Below are 23,861 nucleotides of genomic sequence, written 5' to 3' on the forward strand. Positions count from 1 at the left end.
TCAAAACGCTTCGAAAAAATTCAGGCGTATTTCTTGGCTGATTACAAGAACTTTTTATTCCTGATGATTTTTCCGAAAAGCGCATCGTTTATTGTAAAAAAAATTCATGAATGTTTTCACACAAATTTTGCCGTTAAGACGCCATTTTGAAAATACTAAAACGAAAAATCGATCTTTGAACCATGGATTCTCAAAGTTTAGACATTTATTCCACCGGTTAGTGAGATTCCAGGTTAATTACAGACTCGAAAAGCTTTGGAAAATGGTTCACAAAAAAAATAGGCACGAAAAATCACGTTTTTTTTGTTTAAACTGCATTTTGGGATAATAAATAAATTTTTTGAGGAATTTCATTGGCACCGTCGGAAAGAGGAGATCTTAAGCAATAAAAATATATGTGTCTCAATTTTTTCTAGCGTCGAATAGTCTTATTTATTGGCCGTTGAAAAGCAGTGTACCGGTAGTGGCGTTTTGGCCGTTTAAGGGTTAATCTTCCAGCAAGATGATTAATTTTCCACCAAAAAACACAAATTTTCAAGAACCTAAATTAATTTAAGAAAAATTGTTGAATTTTTAATCCAAGAGGACGAATTATCTGCGAAACGCTTGAATTTTTAAACAAAAAATATTATTTTGTAACAAAAAAATTAGTTTTCTAGTAAAAAGTTAAATTTTCGTAAAAATATCGACGATTCTGAATTTAAAAAAGAATGGATTCATTTTTTTGTATATTGGAAGAAATTTTCGGGCGATATGCATGAAAATAAAAAAGTAAAATGTGGAGCATTCTAATTATACTCAATTGATAACGTCGTCTATTGGGAGATTACAATTTATTGCAAATGATTGCAGTAATTAATCCATCACGCGTTACTGTCAAATTTATTGAAACATCTTATTATCAGTTTAAACCAGTATTTTATATATATAAAAAAATATTTGCGTTTAAAAAACCGCAAAAATTATAAGCACGGTGTGTATGAAAGTTCAAAAACAATGTAGACCACTCTAATGAAACACATTTGGTAACGTAATTTATGGCGAGATTACAAGTTATTGCATGGGATTGCAAGATATTGGTGAGAGATACACAAGATTGCAGGAGTTAATTAATTAATTAATAATTAAATAATCATTCACGTATTATTGCCAAATGTTTGTAAATCTCTAATTATCAGTTAAAATAGTATTTTATGTATTAGAAGCAATTTGCATTCCAAAAACAAAAACACTTGTATCAAAGAACAAATTTTCGGGTGCTATGCATAAAAATTCGAATACAAATTTTGGACCACTCTGCTCTCTAAATTTATTGGAGTCAGATCCCACTGCCACGGTGTGAATTATCACTCCAACTTCAAGCCAGAAAGAAGCTTATCACTTCGGAGTGGAGCGTGATATTTAGTTGGAGTGGAGAATAACTGTATGGCTTGGAGTAACTGGTCGCTCCGAATTATAAGACTGGTCGCTCTAAATTGTGTGATTGGTCGCTCCGAATAGCGTAGCTGTTCGTTGGAAATGGTGTGACTGGTGGCTCCAAATGATGTGTATTGTATGAATTGAATATATTGTATTGATTTAATTAATTATTTAAAAAGGGTATACACGCTAAAATACTATAACAACATTTATTACATTAAACAATTTTTTATTTAGTTTATACATATAATAAATGCCTATATAATATAAAATAAAGAGTGAAAATATAATTATAATAAAATTCAGAAAATATAATTAAAACTAAGAACACATATCAGTTTCTTAAATTTTAATATCTACTGGAACGTTACGGTTCTCCACCCCGAAACAAAAATCAGGATAAATTATTTTTTATAGTATGTATTCTGTTGAACATTTAATAGAATGAATATAACTCTTAAATAACTCACAGATTCCTCGTATACTTCCTTTAACTCCAAGCATTCCGCCAAGCCTGCAAGAGTTTCACTAAAATCCTACTGACACACATTTTGTAATTAAACTTTGACACTTAATTGGTAACGTTCTTAATGGCGAGATTAGAAGGGATTGCAAAGGATTGCTCGAGATTGCATGGGATTGCAAGATATTGCGGTGAGAGATACACAAGATTGCATAAGTTAATTAATTAATTAAATTAATTAATTAATTAATTAATTAATAATTCATTAATCCTTTACGCGTTACTGTCAAATTTAGATGAGCAGGAGTAATCCTTTACGCGTTTCTGTCAAACACTGATTCCATATCTACTCCGCTATGCACTAGGTCGTCTGATGAATTAGATGCTATCAACAACATAAAATTATAAATTAAAATATAAATAATTGTCCTGATTTTCATCCCCGTCTTCGGCGCCACTTTTTACCCTCGTCTCGTGCGGCCCTGCCGGCGGGAATAGTCCTCGACCGGCTAACAGTGGGTAGTACTACGCGAGAGGCCACGCGAGAAACACGGGTTTCTTTAGCGCAGACATAGTGTTTGTTACACGTCGCGTTGTGTTTACAAACTCGAAGCAGTCAAAGTGTTGCTGTCGTGTCGTCTGTTTACCTCGACGCGTGCTTACCTAAGAACCACTCTTTCTCAAGAAAAACACCCGTTGGTGAGGTGTCCCCCTTTGCGACAAATTCCAACAATCGTGGAATCTTCAATGTTAAAACTTTCCTTGTTTATACTTGGATCTTTCCTCACCTCATTGCCTTACATGGACCTCGACTTTTTAATTTTTTTTAGATTCCAAGTCCACAAATCGAAAAAAATTTGGATCACTCGAACACTCTGTCTCGGGTTTTCCGCTCCACTCGGGTCTTTCCAAGACGCAGAGGGGCCAGGACATTCCAAGTGTTGCCAAAATATCTTCCTCGTGAAGAGAAAAAACTGCTCTGATTGCAAAAACGGCACTTGACTGCAAAAACGGTTCTTAACTGCAAAAACGGCTACGATTGCAAAAACGGCTCTTGACTGCAAAATCGGCTATGATTGTAGCATGTTCAAAGCACGTGCTCCTGATGACGAAATCTCTAACCAAATTTGACTATCGCGAGTGAGTGTAGCCTGGTTTTTGTTTGTGTTGTGGAAGTGAGTTTTGTGGGAAATTTTTTCAAGTGTGTGGATATGGCCCAGAATGGGTTCTTGGCTGATGTTTGCAGGTCGTTTCTTCCAGTAACTTGATACTTTACTTTAGGGCTTCTCAATATTTATTTGTAAGGTGGACTCTCAAATTGATCAAATGTGCGACTCGTCTTGGGTTCGAAAGCGGATTACAAGTCTTTCAGGTGACTTTCGACTTCCGGTTAAAATTCTAGTTAGGGATTAAATAATCTTTGGTTCAGATTTTGTTTAGACGGCACGTTTCGTGGGCATAATTTAACAAATTTATAATAGTTTATGATATGAGAGTATAGGAACGTAAATGTTTTACGAGAGGTTATAATTACTCTTACTATCTGGTGTACACTTTATGTATACTCTCTCCAAAAAATAGTCTGGGAAATTCAGTATAGGGACGTCTATAGAACTTTGGAAAATAAGTTATTTTTCTTTCTTTTTACGGATTTTCACGATTTTCTAAGGATTTCAAGGGATTTGAAAGAATTTAAAATGAGTGAAGAAATTTAAAAGGATTTCAAAGAATTTTGTAGGAGATCCACAGATTTCGATAGAACTTTGGAAAATAAATTCAAGAGATTCTTAATGACTTTAAAGATTTCAAGGGATTTTAGCGTTTAAAAAAATAGTCGAATGAATTTATATTCAAGGGATTTCAAAAGTTTTTTCCTCATTCTAATGAATTTTGATAGCTTTCAAAAGAAAGATGTCAAGGGTTTGAATGGACGCTTGAAAATTAAATTAAATTTCAAGGATTATTAGAGATTTCAAATATTTTCAGGGATTTTGCGAAATGACAAAAATTTAAAAGAATTTACAGAAATCTTCAGGGATAAATTAAATTTTATTTCAAGGAATTTTAACGATTCCGAGAGCTATGAAGGGATCAAATCATTTTTTAAGGATTTTAAGTTTTTTGAAAAGATTTTAAAGAATTTAAAGATAATAAAAAATTGTTAAGGGGTGTCAAAGATTTTAATGGATTTCACCAATTTCAAGGGATTTGAATAGACTCTTGTAGAATTTTAGTGTATAAATATAATTTATATTCAAGGGATTTAAAATTATTTCTACATTTTTTTAAACCTATTTTCAAGATTTCCGAGGATTTTCGATTATGCTAAAATATTGCAAAGGATTTTTATGATTTAGAAAAGATTTTAAATATTTTAATCGATTAAAAGTGATTTCAAAGGATTTAAATGGGATTATAGGTGATCTTAAATACAGTGAAACTCTTCTATAGCACCGATTTTTGGGCTGACGGTGGGTTGAAACTAACTCACTATAGCTTGCTCTGCTTTTGTTTGGTCACGCCTGAGTGCTCGCGTAAGTGAGTACCGCAGACCCCGCGCATCCCGCGCAGGTCCTGTTATACCTGCCTGGGGCGCGGCGTAAATTCTCGGAAGTGCTATAGAATATAGATGTATAATAATTATAATTACGAAAATAAATTACGAAAAAAAATTACGAAAAAAAATTATAGGAAAATTATTAAGGGTCTCTACTCATTTTTCGTATAATATGTTTTTGTCATGGACATGCAGCCTCTATAAAATCTATAAAAATATATTTAAAATGTATAAAATTCCGTGAGATATTTTAGAACCTCTATAAAATCCGTAAAAGGTTATTTGAAATCTATAAAATTCTTTAAAAATCTGTTTATTTTTAAAATATAGAATATTTTATAAAATATTCTTTATAAAATTTATAAAAATTTAGGAATCCGTGATATCTTTAGGAATATCTACGAAATGTATAAAAATCTGTTTAATATATAAAGAAACCGTGAGACATTTAGAAATATTAATAGAAATATATATATATATATATATATATATACATTTAGAAAAATGTGTAGAAATCTACTTCAAATCTATAAAAATCTATGTAACATCTATATAATCCGTGAGATATTTAGGCAGTCTCTATAAAACGTATACATGCCTATTTAAAGTCTATTGATAATTCATGATATTTTAAACAATCTCTATAAAAATCTCTTAAAATCTATAAACATTTGTAGAATCCGTGGCATCTTTCGGAATCTCATTAAAATCTAGTTTCAAATCTAGAAAAATTTATAAAAATCTTTTGAACAGGTCTAGAATTCGTGAAATATTTACCAATCTACATAAAACTCATTAAAACCAATAGAATCTATGAAATTTTTAGAAATATCCATAATATATATAAAAGTCTATTTAAAATCTACAAATTTCTGTAGTATTCATGAGATCTTTAGGAATCTAGTATCAAGAGGTCTATAAAAATTCATAGAATCCATGAGATCCTTAGCAATCTAAATAAAATCTAGAAAAATCTTTCGAAATCTAGAATCCAGGAGATCTTCAGGAATTTCTATATAATCTATCAAAATTGATTACATATCTGAAAATTTATTGAAAATCTATTTAAAATCTATATTCTGTTAGATATTTAACAATTTATATAAAATTTCATTTAAAATCTATCTTCATAAAATCTATAAAAAATCTATAGAATCCCTGAGATCTTTAGGGATATCTATGAAAATAATCTATAAAAATCTATTTAAGATCTATAGAATCCGTAAAATCCTTAGGGATGTCTAAAGTGTATCGAAATCTATTCGAAGTTTATAAAAATCTGTTTAACAACTATAGAATCCTTGGGATATATAGCAAAATTTATCAAACCTACAAAAACCTATTTAAAATCTATAGAGTCCGTGAGATTTTCAAAAATCTGTGAGAATCTGTTTTAAATCTATAAAGATGTATTTACAATCTGGGCATATGTATTTATCTTTATAAAATCTATAAAAAAAATCTATAGAATCCCTGAGATCTTTAGGGTTATCTATAAAAATAATCTATTTAAAATCTATAAAAATATATTTAAAATCTAGAAAGATTTATAAAAATCTACTTAACATCTCCGAAATTCGTGAGATATTTACCAATCTATACAAAATATATTAACATCTATAGAATCATTTACATCTTTAGAAATCTATATGAAATCTATAAATATCTGTTTCAAATCTAGAAAAATCTATTTTAAATCTGAAAATAAATAAGGAAATCTGTTTAAAATAACTGAAATCCGTAAGATATTTACCAATCTATCTAAAATCTATTTAAATCTATATAATCCTTGAGATCTTTAGCAATCTCTATAAAAATCTATTATAGATTCTACAAGAGAATCCGTAAAATCTTCAGCAATCTCTATAAAATATATAAAACTATTCAAAATCTATAAAAATGTATAGAATTAAGGAAATCTTTAGCAATCTAATGCTACATTTTCTATACACATGTATGCAATCTATTGCAATCTAGTCTAGTGTACACCAAAAATCCGAGTGATTAACCCCACAGCCTTTTATTATTTATGAGTTAAAGACGTTTTTCCCTATTTTTGTCTGAGTTAGGAGTTTCAAATTGCCTGGCTGGAGTCTTCATGTTTTAGACTAAAGTTTAATAGAATGAAGTCTATTTCTGGATTTCCGAGACTGAAGTATTACGCACATTGAGCGATTGTAAGATGAGACGTGATAACCTTTCGCAAGATAGTGTTTGTTTGGATACATACAAATCTTGAAAAGACCTTTTTGGGTCAAGCACATATTTATTGAAAAATTTAAAATCCCCCAGAAAATAATACTATCGAAAAGGTTTTTTCCGAAATTTAAAAACTGGAATTTTCAAATTCTCGAAATTTCAGATTCCCGTAGTTAGTAAAAGTTCGAATTTTAAATATTCCGGAAAATAGTCAATCAACGAATTTTCAAATTCCCCCCAAAAAAAATTGTATACCTCATTTAAAATGAACTAAGTAGATAAATAAAGTAGAAACCGTTTAAAAGAAAAGCTTATTCTACAAGAAAAAAACTATCCCATTTTTTTTATTGGGAATTTGAAATTTGGGCGATTTAATTTTGTTGGGAATTTTATATTTCGGGAATAAGCCTTTTCAGAAGTAATTATATCTTCGTTATTTTTCCATATTTTTTATTTTGGAAATTCCAACAGATTATGCCGTCCCCATGACGGGACGACTAAAACTACCGAAAAATAAAATTGCCGACACAGGGAAATTCCTGAATCTCTCTAATCTACACAAATAAAAAATGGTTTAATAATAAGATAAAAAGCAATAAATAAAAATTTTACCTGGAGAATATCCTTTTTATTTTCTTTATTATTCATTTACTATTTAACCAATTTTTTAGTTGCTCAGATTCGGGAATTTTATTAGTCGAAAATTTTCCTACGGGGGCAATTTTATTTTGGCATTACTAAACTTGTAATATGCTTAAGTAATAAAATGTTCTTTTAAGCCATTCTCGAGAAAAATGAATTTTAAAAAATCCACGCACGTTAAACGGACCGCGATGCGAGTCTTTCATCTCCCGATTAGATCAGGCGGCTAGCGTTATGAGTTCGAAAGTGGAAAATCTTTATATGAAATTTTCATTCTTTTCCATTCAATTGAACACTAATATTTTCATAATTATTTTCATATAAGATAGAAAAAAACAAAAAAACAAAAATAGTATAAAAGTAGAATATAAATAAAAGAAGTGATAACGGTTGAAAACCCTAATTTTGTCATCTGAAAAAAGTAGTTAAAAATTAATATTTCGGCCTGATGCAAATAAATTTACAATTGCAATACAAAAATTGGCAAAAAATGCCGGCAGCAAGAAACGAACCCGGACTTTTCGCTTACAGACTCGTAGCGATAAACCTCATCTAAGCAGGAGTTGGAAGATTTTCGTCTCGCGGTCCATGTCACATGTGTTCATTTTCTAAAGACTTTTGAAAGATTTAAAAAAATCTTAAAATTTAATGGTATGAAAATTTTGATTGGCCATTGTATTAATTCTTTCTTAGATTCTTTTTGGGATTTTTATTGTTGATTTCAATGTCGGTGGCCCAGCTTACTATGTTTCATTAGGTGCTTGATATTCATTCGATTTCAAAATACACACTTGACGCCTGTATCTAGAATCAACTTGATGATTCTGAGGAAATGTGACTCATAAGTGTTTCAAGGTCAATTGTTCATTATTGTCAGAAACCAATAGATTTACCGACTCACGGTTTCTTTCTTATCTCCGAAATAAATTATTAATCGAAATCACCCTTAGGACTTGTTCTGCGAATCGAGAGAAAAATCAGAAAAATCTGGGAAGTCCGCCGCGTATTCCATATTATATAACTAGATCAATTTAAAATATTTAAATTAATTTAATTCTAACTGCTCTCGCGAAACCGCTCACTATCAAAAAATTCTCGAAATTACTCTACAATATAGCAATTTTATTAAAAATAATTACTTATATAACAACAATAGAAAAGGTAAATCAAAATTTGAACTGAAACCTTTGGACACTCTTAAAACGCTTTCAAAAATCTTCAAAAATCCGCATTTTTTTCAAGTTTTTACCATCTATTTTCAAACTTGGAATTATTAATAAAAAGAAGGATTTCAGAACAAAATACACTTTAAGTCCTATATAATAACAGTTTTTTGGGTTGCCTCACACTGGCCTAGCTGGTTTCCAGTTAGAATGCATAATATTGCGCAATATATTCCACCGAGTACACGCGCACTGCGGCCCTTCCGTTGTGAATGCATTATATTGCGCAATATATTCAACTGAGTATTCGCGCACTGCGACCCTTCCGTGGGATTTTGAGACGAGAGTCGTATTGTTCACCGCCGTGCCCCCTGAGAAATTGCTAGAGGCAGCAGTTCTAGGAATTACAAAACCGGATCGGCTTCTATGGGACCTGGAGTGTTACCAGTTACATTTTTGCCTAAATAGAAGAATTTTGTTACAATTATTAACCCGACCATATAAATTATCATCAAAAAGTTTATTTCAAACCAAATAGATAAATTTTGTAACAAGAAAATTAATTTTCTATCTAAAATGTACGAATTTTGAACGAATTTTTAACCAAAAAAAGGAATGTTTAACAAACTAGTTCAATTTCTAACCATGTAATGGAATAATCATCCAAAAAACAAGAATTTCCAACAAAAAATGTAACAGTCGACGCTTTAACTAAAGATTTTACTTTTCTACGAAAAAGAGTTTAATTAATTCAAAAAGGCCAATTTTATGCAAATCAGTTGAATTTATTTATTAAATTTTTAACAGAGTAATTGAATTTGCTACCAAAAAGATGAATTTATAACCAATAATATTAATTTTCCACAAAAAAGACGAATTTTTCTACCAAATAATCGAATTCTTAAGCAAAAAAGATTATTTTCCGTTTTATCTTTAGCCAAAAAATATTGAATTTTCACAAAAAGAAACGAATTTTTCTATAAAATAGTTTTATTTCTTTTTGCGAGAAAATATGAATTATTAACAAAAATGTTAATGTCAAACCTCAAATTTATTGAAATTTTCTTTAAAAATTTATTTCTTAATAATGAAAAAAATAATTCGTCTTTTCCTAATGTTTTTTTTTTTCAATTTTTCATAGTCAAAAAAACTCCGTTTAATCTTTTGGATTATTTTTGGACAATTTTTTTAAACTTTTGGAATATTTATTATTTCGTATTTTGGAATACCCACATTTTTTCGAAACTTTTCCTAAAATTATTTTTAAACTTAAATAATAACAAGTGACACATTTTTATGTTAAATTACACATTGTAGATAAAGAAAATAATTTTATTGCAAACATATTACGTTAAAAAGGACAATCGATGATGTTCACTATTTTGTATTATAATAATTTGTTTATCACAAATAACACTAGGTGTCAAAACTTTTCCGTTTGAACACACGCAATCACCATTTTTTTATTATTTGCAACAATTGAAATATCGCTTGCACTTATCAATTTTTAATTTATTTCTAAATTTTTATTTTAAAAATATCTCCTCAATTTAAATAGCGTCAATCATTTATTTTGAATAAATTGACGCAGAAAAGTATAAGATGTCGAAAAGTTCATACATAAAAAAATTTAATAAGATTTTGAGCAAAAAATTGAATCAAAATTGTTTTGTTATTTTTTAAGCTCTCTTGAAAAATTTTGCTTGTTTTTTAATTAAATTTAAAAGGCCCATAAATTATACGCTACATTTTACAAAATATAAAAATTCAATCAGCGGTTTTGGAGATACGGCCTTTAAAAAGAAAACGGGTCACAAAATTTAATATTCAGTAACTCCCTGAATTTTGGAAATTTTGGAAAACCATTTCGACCATAAACTTCACTCACCCAATACTAAATTTTAATTACCTTTCATCAAAATTTCTAGACCCCCCTATAATTCTGATATTCAAGAAATGAATTGGCCCTAATGAAAATTAATCGATAGAACTCAATAAGAAAATCCAAATATTTTCGGTTGAAAGGTAATTCTTTTCGGTTAAAAATTAAAATATTTTTATACAAACTTAATTATTCGGTTAAAAGTTCAACTATTTTGTTAAAAAATCATTATTTTCGATCGAAAGTTTGTTTTGCATGGTTCAGAATTACCTTTCTTGTTAAAAATTCAGCTATCTTTCAAAAATTTCGTCTTCTTGGTTAGAAAATTCCATTATTTGATTAAAAAATAACTATTTTTCTGAAAACTGGTCTCCTTTAATAAAAAGATTAATTATTTCGGTGGTAAATAAAACTGTTCAGATGTTTTTTTTTTAATTCAAATTATTGGGTTAAAAAATGGACTATTTCGTTGAAAATTACATTATTTGGTAAAAAATGCAACTATTTTGTTGAAAGTTCATTCTTTTTGGTTGAAAACTCATCCTTTATGGTAGAAAAATCATATTTTTTTATTTTAAATGTATCTTTCTTGAATGAAAATGAACTTTTTTGTTAAAAATTTAACTGACTTCTAAAAAATTGGTCTCTTTTGATTGATGCAAAAGCAACTTTTTGGATGATTTTTTAAAAATTTATCTGTGGTTAAAAAACTCAACTATTTTTCAAAAACTCATCCTTTTTGTTTAAAATTAATTTTTTATGTTAGAAAAGTCATCTTTTTGATTGAAAATGTGTCCTTGGTTGAAAATAAACTTTTTTATAAACAATTATTTAAGTGTTTCGTACAAATTTCGTCCTTTTGGCTAGAAAATTCAATTTTTTATTGCCAATGCAACTGTTTGATTGACATTTTTGGCGAAGGGAGGGTTTGTTCACGCCTGAGTGAAAGCCGCACAAGCTCCTGTTGCACCCACCTGCGGAGAGGCGTCGATTCTTGGAAGGGCTATAGAAGGGAGGGCAATTAAAGGATTTCACTGTATTTAGTTCAAAAATTAACTATTTCGTTAAAAATTGATCTCTTTTGATTGGAATGTCAACTATTTGGTTGCAAATGCAACTATTTGATTAAAAATTCATCGTTTCATTAGAAAATTATCGTTTTTGTTGCAAATTCATCTTTTCAGGTTCATAATTCTCCTTTAAAAAGTTCGCCTTTTTGATTTGACATTTTAACTGTTTGTTAGAAAATGCAAATGTTTCTGGTTTTTATTAATTTCTAAGTTTATTTTTATTAATTCATTATTAAAAAACTGAATTATAATTTTTAAAATTAAAATTGTTTCGAGCTTTAACTGTTTGAACTTTTTAATTTCAATGAACGGCATTTTTTCTGGTGATAAAAGTAGCCACCCTGAAAAGCTTAAACAACTCTGAAACAAATATTAATGAAAAAATCGAACTTTTCCTATTATTTTAGTATTTTGTTAAAGTATTTATCAAAATAAAAATTGCGATGAATTTATTAAATTCCATTGTAGAATGTAGACTGACGAGAGTCATTGTTGGACGAGTACAATTTAACGATCGTAAATAGTAGAGCAATCTCGTACAAACTGCGCATCATACAAACAGTTACGTCCTGTCGTCACCAATGACGTCCTCGGAGAAATAATTTTTGTTTTCGTATATAAAGACTATAAAAACTATTTTTTCCGCATGCTTTACAAGTTTTGAAGAACGAAAAAAATAATTTATTTTGCAAAAAGGGGGAGAAGAGGGATTTTATTGACGAATGCATGTTGACCCTGCCTGTGCAGCGAACCTAAACTTCCCCTTTCCAGCTCATAGGCATAGAATGTTCATTGTATAGCTGTGACGTAAAAAATGATTACGTCATAGATATTCAATGGCCATTACCTATCAGCTCATGGACATGTAATGGCCATTATATTCCTATAAGCTAAAAAGGGGAATTTCTGGTTCGTTCCCCAGGAATGAGAAACGGCCTTGTTAATGCAAGAGTTATATAAAAGTACAATCATGGGGCAGGGCGAGAGACGGTTGCGACTCCCGCCTCGGAGGGGGTCGCTGTACGCGAGTACTCAGTCGCGTATATTGCGCAATATTATGCATTCCAATTGGAAACCGTAATAATTAAGTCAATAAATCTGAAAGAGTGAAAATGTTACTAATTAAATTTCTCATCTAGTGTTTGACTAATAAAATATTTTGAAACCGTGTAGGAAATTGTTTGCAAAAAGTTTGTACTGACGGAGTTAACGTAGATTGTTTGTTAGTTTCAGAATATTGCGCGCTTTCTTATTTCTTATTTCTATTTCTTTCCCCGATTCCCGTGTTTCCCCCTGGTGTCAAGAAATTCCCCTTCTCCTCGTTTTTTCGCTTAGATTCGAACTGAATTAATTTCACCCAAAAATAAAATTGAACTATTTTTTGATGAAAATTCGCTTAGAATTCTTATTTTTGTTCGAAAGTGCAATTAATTGATTCAAAGTTAATTTTTTTGGTTGAAGACTCATCTCTGTGACTAAAAAATCCTTTTTTTTTAGTTGGAAATTAATTTTTTGAACCGAAAATTTAAGAATTTTATTTTTTATGGAAAAATGAACTGTTTTTGATTGAAAATTAAATCTTTTTGTTTGAGGTATCAGCTTTTATACTTTTTATTAAATTTAATATTTATTAGTTTAATACCCAACTATCTGGTTAAAAGTTGAACTGCTTTGTTAAACTTTTTTTGAAGATTTTTCTCTTCGAATGAAATTTTTTTTTATATTCATTTTTTAAAATTAAAAACATCAATATTTTATTTCTGGTTTAATATTGATTTTTTAATTTTAAATTTAACTTTTATTTCAGAATTTGTATTCATGATTTTGATTGATTTTTTGGTTGCATTAACTGTTTTTGTCAAGAATTGAAATGTTTTTTTTTGTTTTAAGTATCGGCTGTTACGATTTTGATTATTTATTTATCCCAGGTTTGGTTAATATTGTTTTTTAAACTTAAAATTCAACTATTACATTTTGTAGATTTTTTTTGTTATTTATCATTGTATTTAACTGTTTTTGATTGATATTAAAACATATTTTGTTTAAAGTATCAGCTATTACATTTTTCTTTTTTTTTTAAAGATTCTTCTGGTTGATTTAAAATTCTTCATTTTTTTTTTGACTGGAAAATTTTTTTAACGAAAATTTCACCACACCACCTTTAATTTAATATTGATGCTTTAAATTGAAAATTTGACTATTCCATTCTTATTGAAAATAGATCTTTTTCAGTTGAAAATGTAACCAAATCTTAATAAGAATGTTATGTCACTTGATTTAAAATTCATTTATTTTTAAGAGAATTTGTTTTATTTTGTTACTAAATTTGACGTTTTTTATTTTAAATTGAAATCTTATTAGTTTTAATGATCTGCAATTACATTTTTCGTTGAAAAATCATTTTTATTGGTTGAGAATTCAAGTACCTCGTTGGAAACTTAACTACTTTGTTACAAATAATTTTGTTGTTGTTAATGTAGAAGCTAAGATTCAGCTCTGATCCAAAATAATTCTATATACTTAAAATGTTCCTATTTCATTTTTTGTTGAAAATTAGCTTTAGTAGTTTTAAATTGAACTATTTGGTTAAAAATACATTTATTTTGTTCGAAAGTCGTCTTTTTTCGCATAGAAAATAACTTTTCTTAATTGAAAATTAATATTTTTGCGTTAAAAATAACTATTTTGTTTTAAATTAACTTTTTGTTGAAAATTCTTATATACGGAGTGAAATTCCACTGGTTTATAGAAAGTTAATCCTTTTTACTTACAATTTCACTAGTAAATTTAAATTTGAAGTGGATGTGCTCGAAGTTCTGAACGTTCAAATGAACGACATTTTTTTACTGTTGAATTTGTAAACCAGAAAAAGTGCTCTAATGTTTATTCATTTATATTAAAAGTCATGTATTATTAAAACAGAATAACAGCGTATGTTTTCAATTGCAGATGAAACAATATTTACAGATAAAATAGAAATTGGGAAAAATATGTCGTTCATTTGAACGTTCGGAACTTCAGATATATCTGAAATCGATCGGAAAAATGATTTACTTCATCGTTTGAGAGATGATCTTTTTGTAAACTGGCTTGCGTAAATAAAAAAAATGACGAGTTTGATAGAAAGTCTATGGATTGGGTAGGTAATACCTTTTTTATTTTTTACTTAATATTGACTTTAACAAGTTTATAGGAAGTTTTACAAATATGCTTGCCGGGAAAGATCAAAGGCGGATGCAATTTACTTCCTGAAGTGTGTAGGTGGAATGCCAAGTTAAAGGTTACCAGGAGAGATACAGGTCGATCCCTAAGTATCGAAAGTTGCAATAGATACATCTTGTATATGAATTTATCTCATTTCTTCCCCTCATATTTTTTCCTCTTCGTCTGATTTTCTGTTTTATCTTAAAAACTACTTTTATTAAAAGAAGCGCTCCTTTAATAATCTTTATATTATCAAAATACTATTGCTTTCTTTATAATAAATTTCCCCTTTATAATAATTGATTAAAATGTAGCCACAATTATAAATAAATGATAAATACAGTCTAAAGACTTAAATTTCGGTAAAATTAGTTCAGCATACCCAACTTTCAGTTTGAGGCCAGTGTCAGGGGTTGTCTGCAAACAGCCTGGACCCTAAGTCGGGGGAATCCGCACGTAAATAGTCAGGGCCGCGTGAACCATTTTTGTTGGATTTTTCTCAGCGGTAAACAATTTTTGTTCAATTCCATTCATTTTTTTTTACGCTTATGTATTCTATTTTTAGGATTTAGTCCCTATGATACCCTATTTGACTTCCATAATCTAACGTTAAAAAATTTATAATAAGATCAAAGTTTCCAAGAATCAAGGATTTTTTCTCAGAATTTAATAGGATTAAAAGGATTTGAAATATTTTCGGAAATTTTAATCGATTCTTAGACATTTTTTATTTATTTCAAGAGTTTGAAGCGATTTTCAGAATTTTGTAATATTTTAGGTTATGTTAAAAGATGCTAACGTATTTCCAAGAGATTTAAAGAATTTAAAGGGATTTCCAAGAGCTTTAATCATTTTAATGGATTTCAAAGAATTTATTCACAAAAAGTAAGACATTTCGCAGGGTTTTAAAGATTTCAAGAGATTACAAATTTTGGTTTGCAGTTTATTTGAATTTTTTCCAGATTTCTTATTAATTTATCCTAAATTCATTTAAATCCTTTTAAATTCTTTAAAATTTTCTTTAATTGTTCGAAACTAATTTCAAACTTACTAAATTCCATGAATTTTTAATTCTTTTCAATTCACTTATTTTACTGGGATCAATGCAATTAATCCGATTTTGAAAAATATTCCCAATTCATTTGAATTTTTTTGTAGTCAGTAGTCATTTTTTAGTTAGAAATTAGTGGGGTTTCAAACATTGGAAGAGATTTTAAATTATTTTTTTGGAATTCACCCGGAAGTCTTTTAACCTCACCTTGAATTTGTAGGCATTTTCAAATTCTTTTAAATTCCCTTGCATTTTTATAAGATGATTTGAAATCTTATAAATTTAATTAAATTTTTCATATTTAATATTTTCTGAATTCATTTTAATTGTTTTCAATTAAATTGGATTTTTTAAATTTACCTTGATTTTTTCACCTTGAATTGTGCAATCTTAAAGATTTACAATTCAAATTTATTCATTTTGAAAGAGTTATAATTGAAGATTCGTTAATTAAAAGAAATATGTATAGATTTGAAAAATTATTTAATTTTCAAGATTTATTTTTCGAAAGTATGTAATTTTTAGCGTTGTTTTGGAATAGTCGGATTTTGATAATTTGTGAATAAAAGTGATTGATTCATAAAAATTTGCAGTTTTAAATTATCAAATTTTTAATTTTTAGAATGAAAAATTCTTGATTTAAACAAAAATATATGAAACTCTTCATCTTTAAAGATTTGCAATTCAAATTTCTAAAATTTTAAAGATTTATAATTGAAAAAATATATATAGAATTGAAATTTATTCACTTTCCCAGGTGTTTTTAAATATATGTTATTTTTAACTTTTTTTTTTGAATAGGTTAATCTTGAAAATTTGAGATGGCAAATTATTCAATTTTGACTATTTACAATTGAAAATTCTTCAATTTTTAATATTGAAATTAGAGATTATTCATTTTCAAAGATGTACTAATAAAAATGCGTAAATTTGAATTTTTTTAAAAGGTATAAATTTAAGATTTTAAAATATAAATCACCCTGATTGAAGTAATTTAAAATGTAATTATTAAAATTAAAAATTTTTCAATTGTTAATTTTCAAACTTTAATGCTTCTCAAATTTAAATATTTTAAATTCAAGGATCTACAATTTTGAAGAATTAAAAGTAAAAATTCTTCAAGTTTAAAAATATGTGAATAAAATTATTCAATTTTCCAGATTTGTTCTGTAAAGGCATCAAATTTGATTGTGCTTTTGGAATAGTTCAATTTTGCAGAATAACAATTGCATTTTCTTCAATTTCACTGATTTCCAATTTGAAATTTGTAATTTAAGATCCATTTATTTAGATTGTTCATTATTTAAAAGGATGTAATTTTAAATTTTATTGTGAAAATTCTTCCATTTTTAAGATTTGAAATTGATGAATATTTAATGTGTTTGATAGATAATAGTGCAATTTTTAATGTGTTTCTTATATTATTATATTATTATGTTCTCTTAATTGTGATATTATTATTTTATGGATTTATTTAGGTACATGATTTTTAATACTAAAAAACAGTAATTATTAATCCACTTCCACATTTAAATTCATTCCATAAAGTTCTATACAATAATCTATAATACTTGAATAACAGAAAATCTTTAATCAATTGAACAGAAAATTTTTGTATTGCAAATTGGTGAATCTCAAAAGAATAAATACTTTTAATGTTTTATAAAATTCTGTCACTATTTTATTTAATATATTGAAGGATAATAGATTGAGTCGAATTCTCATTTTTTTATAGTTGATCAAAATTTTACTTTCAATTAAAGTTAAAATATTTCTTTAAATTATTTGCTTCCATAGACCTTTCACTGAAAAATCGTATATCTTAGTGCGATACCGACACAATACATTTTTGTCTTCCTCAAAAATTCCTCAAAAGTGATTCAACTTTAATTTACAAAAATTTAATAACAAGTATTTATTTTTATCTAGATTTTCGAAAATCTAGCTTTTCCTATTTGAAACCTTATTTTAATTTCAAAAGCATGGGTTAAGGCTAAGGTTTGAAAAAATGAGTAGACAAGTAAGGAGACTTCTCATCCAAAATACCTGGTACCGACATCGAGACCATATTGCACAGTTCAGGTGGTTCGTGTCCGTGCTAAGTTTCTAGAATATTCTGAATGATGTCATAAATTATATTACTCAGTTTTTCAAAACAAAATTTTACATATAATCTTTCAAAAATATAGCACGAAAACGAACCAATTGAGCAGTGGAATGTCCTCGATGTTGTTCACAGGAATCTTGAATTAGAATCCCCCTTACTTATCTATAGAAATAAGAAATTTTTATTTTTCCGGAAAGCGAACAAATTCGGGGGATTGATCCCCAAATTCTTTAATAGAATGAGTAGAGTTACACTAGTAGTAGTAATAATAATAATTTTAATCAGAGAAACTAATTTATATTTACAGAGTTAGATCGCGGAAAAAGAATGCGTTTGTTACTGATCAGAAATACTTGACCCAATACTCCCACGCTTTAAACACAACTTTAATGCGTCACGCCAATCATAAGGCAATCAGAGATCACGCACACCAATATAAAGTTTTCATGTCCGCAACAGAAACGCGAGTCGAGTCGCCTAACGTGTTCCGATAATTATTATTATCTGTTCTTATTACAGCAACCCATAACAAAATTTGTTAAATCAAACCGATACAATTCATTGACTTTAACTAAATCCAATAATTTCTTACACTAGCCACCTACATTACTGCTAACTACTGCATGGCTAGCGAGAGCGGTACTAAAAATCACTGCTGACTTTTGAACTGGATTACTCGGTCAAAAAAGTAGCGAGAACTTTTTTTTTTAAACCGTTGGAAAGATTATGAAATTCCACGTCGAATAACATCTGGTAGAGATATTTTTGATATTCTAAAGAAAATAGATCAAGTAAGAATTTGAAATAAAACGAAGAATTTCTAGGATTGATGACATGACTTAGGAAAGCTGTAGAAAAATCATAAATGTATACTGCGCAGTTTAAAGATTTATCTTTAATTCAAGCTATCAAAACTTCAAAAATCTCTATGAGTTCCGGACATATTACTAAAAATATCCAAGCGACATGTCCGACATCTAGAAAATTCTTTAACTTCAGCAGTCAAGAATGTTCTAGAAACTTAGCACGGATACGAACCACTGCCGTTATAGAATCTTCTCGATGGATTAGTACGCAGATTATTCATCCACTCGAAGTCTTATCTTTAATTCAAGCCATCATAACCTAAAAATCTTTTCAGGTTCCTGAAATATAACTAAAAATGTTCAAGCGAGTCTGTGCCAAAAGATGATTAGGCTGCATTGTAATCCAAGATTATCACCTTACCCACATCGCGGAGCTTCTATAGCTGTAACGGTCAAGAATATTCTAGAAACGTAACATGGATACGAACCACTACAGCTATAGAATCTTGTTGATGTCGGTAAGGTAGCAATCTTGGATTAGAACGCATCTTATTCATCCACTAAATGTCTTATCTTTAATTGAAGCCATGAAAACTTGAAAAATATTCATAGGTTCCAAAGATATGACTAAAAATGTCTAGGCGAGTCTGCGTCTGAAGATAAGTAGGCTGCATTCTAATCCAAGATTCCTACCTTACCGACATTGTGGAAATTCTGTAGCTTTTGCGTTCAATAATGTTCTGGAAACTTAGCATGGATACGAACCACTACAGCTATAGAAACTTGCCGATGTCGGTAAGGTAGGATTCTTGGGTTAGAACGAAGCCTACTAATCTACTGTCGTCGGCGTAACCAGCTGAAACTTGACGCAGGCATGTATGGACATTTTTCTTCGTATCTCGAGAACCCGTGAATATTTTTGGAGTTTTATCAGCTTAAATTAGTGGTAACATTTCAAAGGTTATGTTCTGTCCATTTTAGTGGTTTTCAAGAAGTTTTATAAGTCACAGCATGAGTTGAAGTTAAGGTACAAGATCTGAGACATTTTCGGCGATCTCCGCTGTCGGACTGCCTCGCTGGTTACGCCAACTGAAACTTGATGCAGACACGCTTGGACATTTTTAGTCTTGTCTGGGGAAACCATGACGATTAAAATTTTTTATTGGCCTTAATTAAAAATCCAGAGAAAAAATTCGAAGAAATCTTAATTTTTGTTATCATGTCTCTCGTGGTATGTTCTCTTCAAAGTTTCCGACTTCACAGTATTTCCTCTATTCCCCCTTTTTAAAGAGTTCCTCTTTTTCTCCCTGGGAAATTCAGAATCCGAAATTCATCTCGGTTATTTCAAGATTACTATAGTTGAAAAATAAATGATTTTATTACAAAGAAATCTTTTTTGGTCAATAATTAAACTTCTTTGTTAAAAGTTCAACTTCTTTCTTAAAATCTGATTTTTTCTAAAGATTTCATTTCTTCGGTTGAAAATTTAACTATTTCATTTTTGACTGAAAACTGACGTTCTTTAGTTAAAAATCTAACTATTTACTTTGAAAATTTGTATTCTCAGTTGACTTTTCGCCTTTTTTGTAAAAGCTTGATCTTTTTGGTTCAAAATTAATCTTTATCCTTGAAAATTCTACTACTTAGTTGGATCATTTTAAATTAATTTAACAGTTTCTTTTAAATTTAAATTAAAACCTTTCTTAGTTAAATTCAATCAATAGTTGAACTACTTGTTTGAAAATTCGATTTTATGGATAGCGAATTAATTTTTTTTTTTTAATGAAGAAGTAACTTCCATTTTTGAGCGAAAATTGATATTTTTAATTGAAGATTGATTTTTTCCAGATAAAAATAAAACTATTTGGTTGAATATTCAACTATTTGATTAAAAATGAAAATATTTATTTAAAAATGCAACTATTTGATAAAAAATTAAGTTTCGTGGCGAATTAATATTTTTAGCCGAGGATTAAATTATTTTCTTGAAAATTCTTTTTTTTTTTGTTTGAATTTGTATAATCCAGTTTTGGTTACAAAGTTATCTTTTTCAGTTCAAAATTGGAGCATTTGGTAAACAATTTATATTAATTGTTTTAAAACTTTATTTTTTGTTCAAAATTCATCTTCTAATTTCATAAAATTCATCTTAAAAAGCAAATGGGGGGTGTTTAAAAATAGTTCAAAATTGGCAACGTAGTTTATGGACGGCCCATAAGCTTTCCAACGGTTTTAAAAAAAGTTTCTCGCTTCTTTTTTTAATGAGTCTTTTTATTGGAAATTCAGTTTTTTAATTTGATAATTTAAATATCTTTTAAAGAAATGGTCTATATCACTTGCAAGCTCTCAAATTTTTTACTGTAGATGCAATTCTATGGTTAAAAATTATTCTTTTTTATTTTTTTTTAACTTAAAAAGTCAACTCTTATGTTAATATTTCTTCTTTGGGTTGAAAATTGGCATCTTTCGGTTGGAAATTCAATATATTTCGATTAGGTGACAAGTTTAACAGTTCAGAAAAATAAACTTGTCTACTCAGATTCAGAATCCGTCAAGCCGAATGGCTATTGTTAAAAAATTGCATTAAAGCATCAAATCTTTTTTTTATTATACAAAGAATAGTTCAAAATCAATCTGAAGTATGAGTCTATTACAGTCAAGTAGCTGTTTTTATTATTTAAAGAAATGGTAGGCCACTTTCTTTGTAACTGAGTGCGACTAATGTGATTTTCTTAATCCTTCCAGTTAATTTAAGTCCTAAACTAAAATTCTTTCCAAATTTATCAATAGGACTGTTTTGACCGATTTTAGCAATCAAGTTAAAAAGTAAGTAATTATCCCGCTCGATGGCACAGTCAAGAAATTAATGTTTTATACCCAAATTCAGAATCCTTAAGGCTGAACGGCTATTGTTAAAAAATTTCTTTAAGTTTAAATTTATCAATGTGTTTTTTTAGGTCCGTTAAGTTGACAGGACCACATTGCAAAAATGAACTGAAAACCTATAGGGAATTTAGGGCTCATTTAGGGCTAATTTAATGCCTCATTGTCAAATTTAACGCTCTTTATTTAAACAAAAAAATCGGTGGTCATGCTAGCTTAACGTTAAGCTAACAGCACCACACAGAGAAAGAAACGACTTAGGCATTATTTCTTTCCACAATAATTTAGGGTTCATTTAGGGTTCACCTAATTCCCTATTGTCAAATTTATTGCTCCGCAATTTTTCAAAAAAACCTGTGGTCATGCAATCTTAACATTAAGATAGCAGGACCACACAAAGAAAAAAACTACTCAGGCATTATTTCTTTCCACAATAATTTAGGGCTCATTTAAGGCTCACTTAATGTCCTATTGACAAATTTAAAGGTACGCATTTTTTTAAAAAACCTGTGGTTCTGCTGTCTTAACGTGAACCTAGCAGGACCACAAAGAGATAAAAACGACTTAGGCATTATTTCTTTCGACAATAATTGACGGCTCATTTAGGGCTCACCTAATGTCATATTGCCAAATTTGAAGGTACGCATTTTTTTTAAAACCCTGTGGTTCTGCTATCTTAACGTTAAGCTAGTAGGACCACAAAGAGAAAAAAAACGACTTAGGCATTATTTCTTTCCGCAATAATTTAGGGCTCATTTAGGGCTCACTTAATGCCCTATTGTCAAATTTAATGCTCCGCAATTTTTCGAAAAAACCTGTGGTCATGCTATCTTAACGTTAAGCTAGCAGAACCACACAGAGAAAAAGACGAATAAGGCATTATTTCTTTCCATAATAATTTAGGACTCATTTAATGCCCTATTGTCAAATTTGATGGCACGCATTTTTTTCTTAAAAACCTGTGTTTCTGCCATCTTCACGTTAAGATAGCAGGAACACACAAAGAAAAAAATGATATGCACAATATTTCTTTCCACAATAATTTAGGGCTCATTTCGGTCTCACTTAATGTCCTATTGTCAAATTTGATGGTATGCATTTTTTTTTAAACTTGTGATTCTGCTATCTTAGCGTTAAGCTAGCAGGACAACACAGCGAAAAAAACGACTAACGCATTATTTCTTTCCACAATAATTTAGGGCTTATTTAGGGCTCACTTAATGCCGTATTGTCAAATTTAATGCTCCGCAATTTTTCGAAAAAACCTGTGGTCATGCTATCTTAACGTTAAGCTAGCAGGACCACAGGTTTAAAAAAAAATGCGAACCATCAAATTTGGCAATTGGACATTGAGTGAGCCCTAAATTATTGTGGAAAGAAATAATGCCGAAGTCGTTTTTTTCTCTGTGTGGTCCTGCTAGCTTAACGTTAAGATAGCAGAACCACAGGGTTTTTAAAATAAATGCGTACCTTCAAATTTGACAATAGGACATTAAGTGAGCCCTAAATGAGCCCTAAATTATTATGGAAAGAAATATTGTCCAAATCATTTTTTTCTTTGTGTGTTCCTGCTATCTTAACGTTAAGATGGCAGAACCACAGGTTTTTAAGAAAAAAAATGCGTGCCATCAAATTTGACAATAGGGCATTAAGTGAGCCCTAAATGAGCCCTAAATTATTATGGAAAGAAATAATGCCTTAGTCGTTTTTTTCTCTGTATGGTCCTGCTGGCTTAACGTTAAGATAGCATGACCACAGGTTTTTTCGAAAAATTGCAGAACACTAAATTTGAAAATAGGGAATTAAGTGAGCCCTAAATGAGCCCTAAATTATTGTGGAAAGAAATAAAGCCTAAGTCGGTTTTTTCTCTGTGTAGTCCTGCTAGCTTAACGTTAAGATAGCAGAACCACCACATGTTTTTTTTTAAATACGTACCTTTAAATTTGACAATAGGGCATTACGTGAGCCCTAAATGAGCCCTAAATTGCTGTGGAAAGAAATAATGCCTAAGTCGTTTTTTTCTCTGTGTGGTCCTGCTAGCTTAACCTTAAGATATCATGACCACAGATTTTTTTGAAAAATTTTGGAGCATTAAATTTCACAATAGGGCATTAAGTGAGCCCTAAATTATTGTGGAAAGAAATAATGCCTAAGTTGTTTTTTCTCTTGGTGGTCCTGCTAGATTAACGGTAAGATAGCATGACCACAGGTTTTTTCAAAAAATTACGGGGCATTAAATTTGACAATAGGGTATTAAGTGAGCTCTAAATTATTGTGCAAAGAAATAATGCCTAAGTCGCCTTTTTTTCTCTTTGTGGTCCTGCTAGCTTAACGTTAAGATAGCAGAACCACATGTTTTTTTTTTAAATGCGTAATATCAAATTTGGCATTTGGACCTTGAGTGAGTCCTAAATG

General features: G+C 29.3%; 1 protein-coding gene across 5 annotated transcripts in view; it reads left to right on the forward strand.

Moving 5' to 3' along the window:
- Positions 1 to 23,861, forward strand: part of LOC117175914 (growth factor receptor-bound protein 14-like) — a 1,501,030-nt gene that overhangs the window by 392,460 nt on the left and 1,084,709 nt on the right. Inside the window, exon 1 of one of the 5 annotated variants that reach the window (XM_033365757.1) lies at positions 2,430 to 3,182. The exons of 3 other annotated variants lie outside the window; for them this stretch is intronic. The gene's annotated coding sequence lies outside the window, so the exon portion shown is untranslated. Of the gene's footprint in view, positions 1 to 2,429; positions 3,183 to 23,861 lie in introns of those variants that run through there. One more of the 5 variants, XM_033365760.1, reaches the window with a different exon arrangement.

Source organism: Belonocnema kinseyi, chromosome 7 (assembly GCF_010883055.1).
Source record: "Belonocnema kinseyi isolate 2016_QV_RU_SX_M_011 chromosome 7, B_treatae_v1, whole genome shotgun sequence".
Taxonomy (NCBI): Eukaryota; Metazoa; Arthropoda; class Insecta; order Hymenoptera; family Cynipidae; genus Belonocnema; species Belonocnema kinseyi.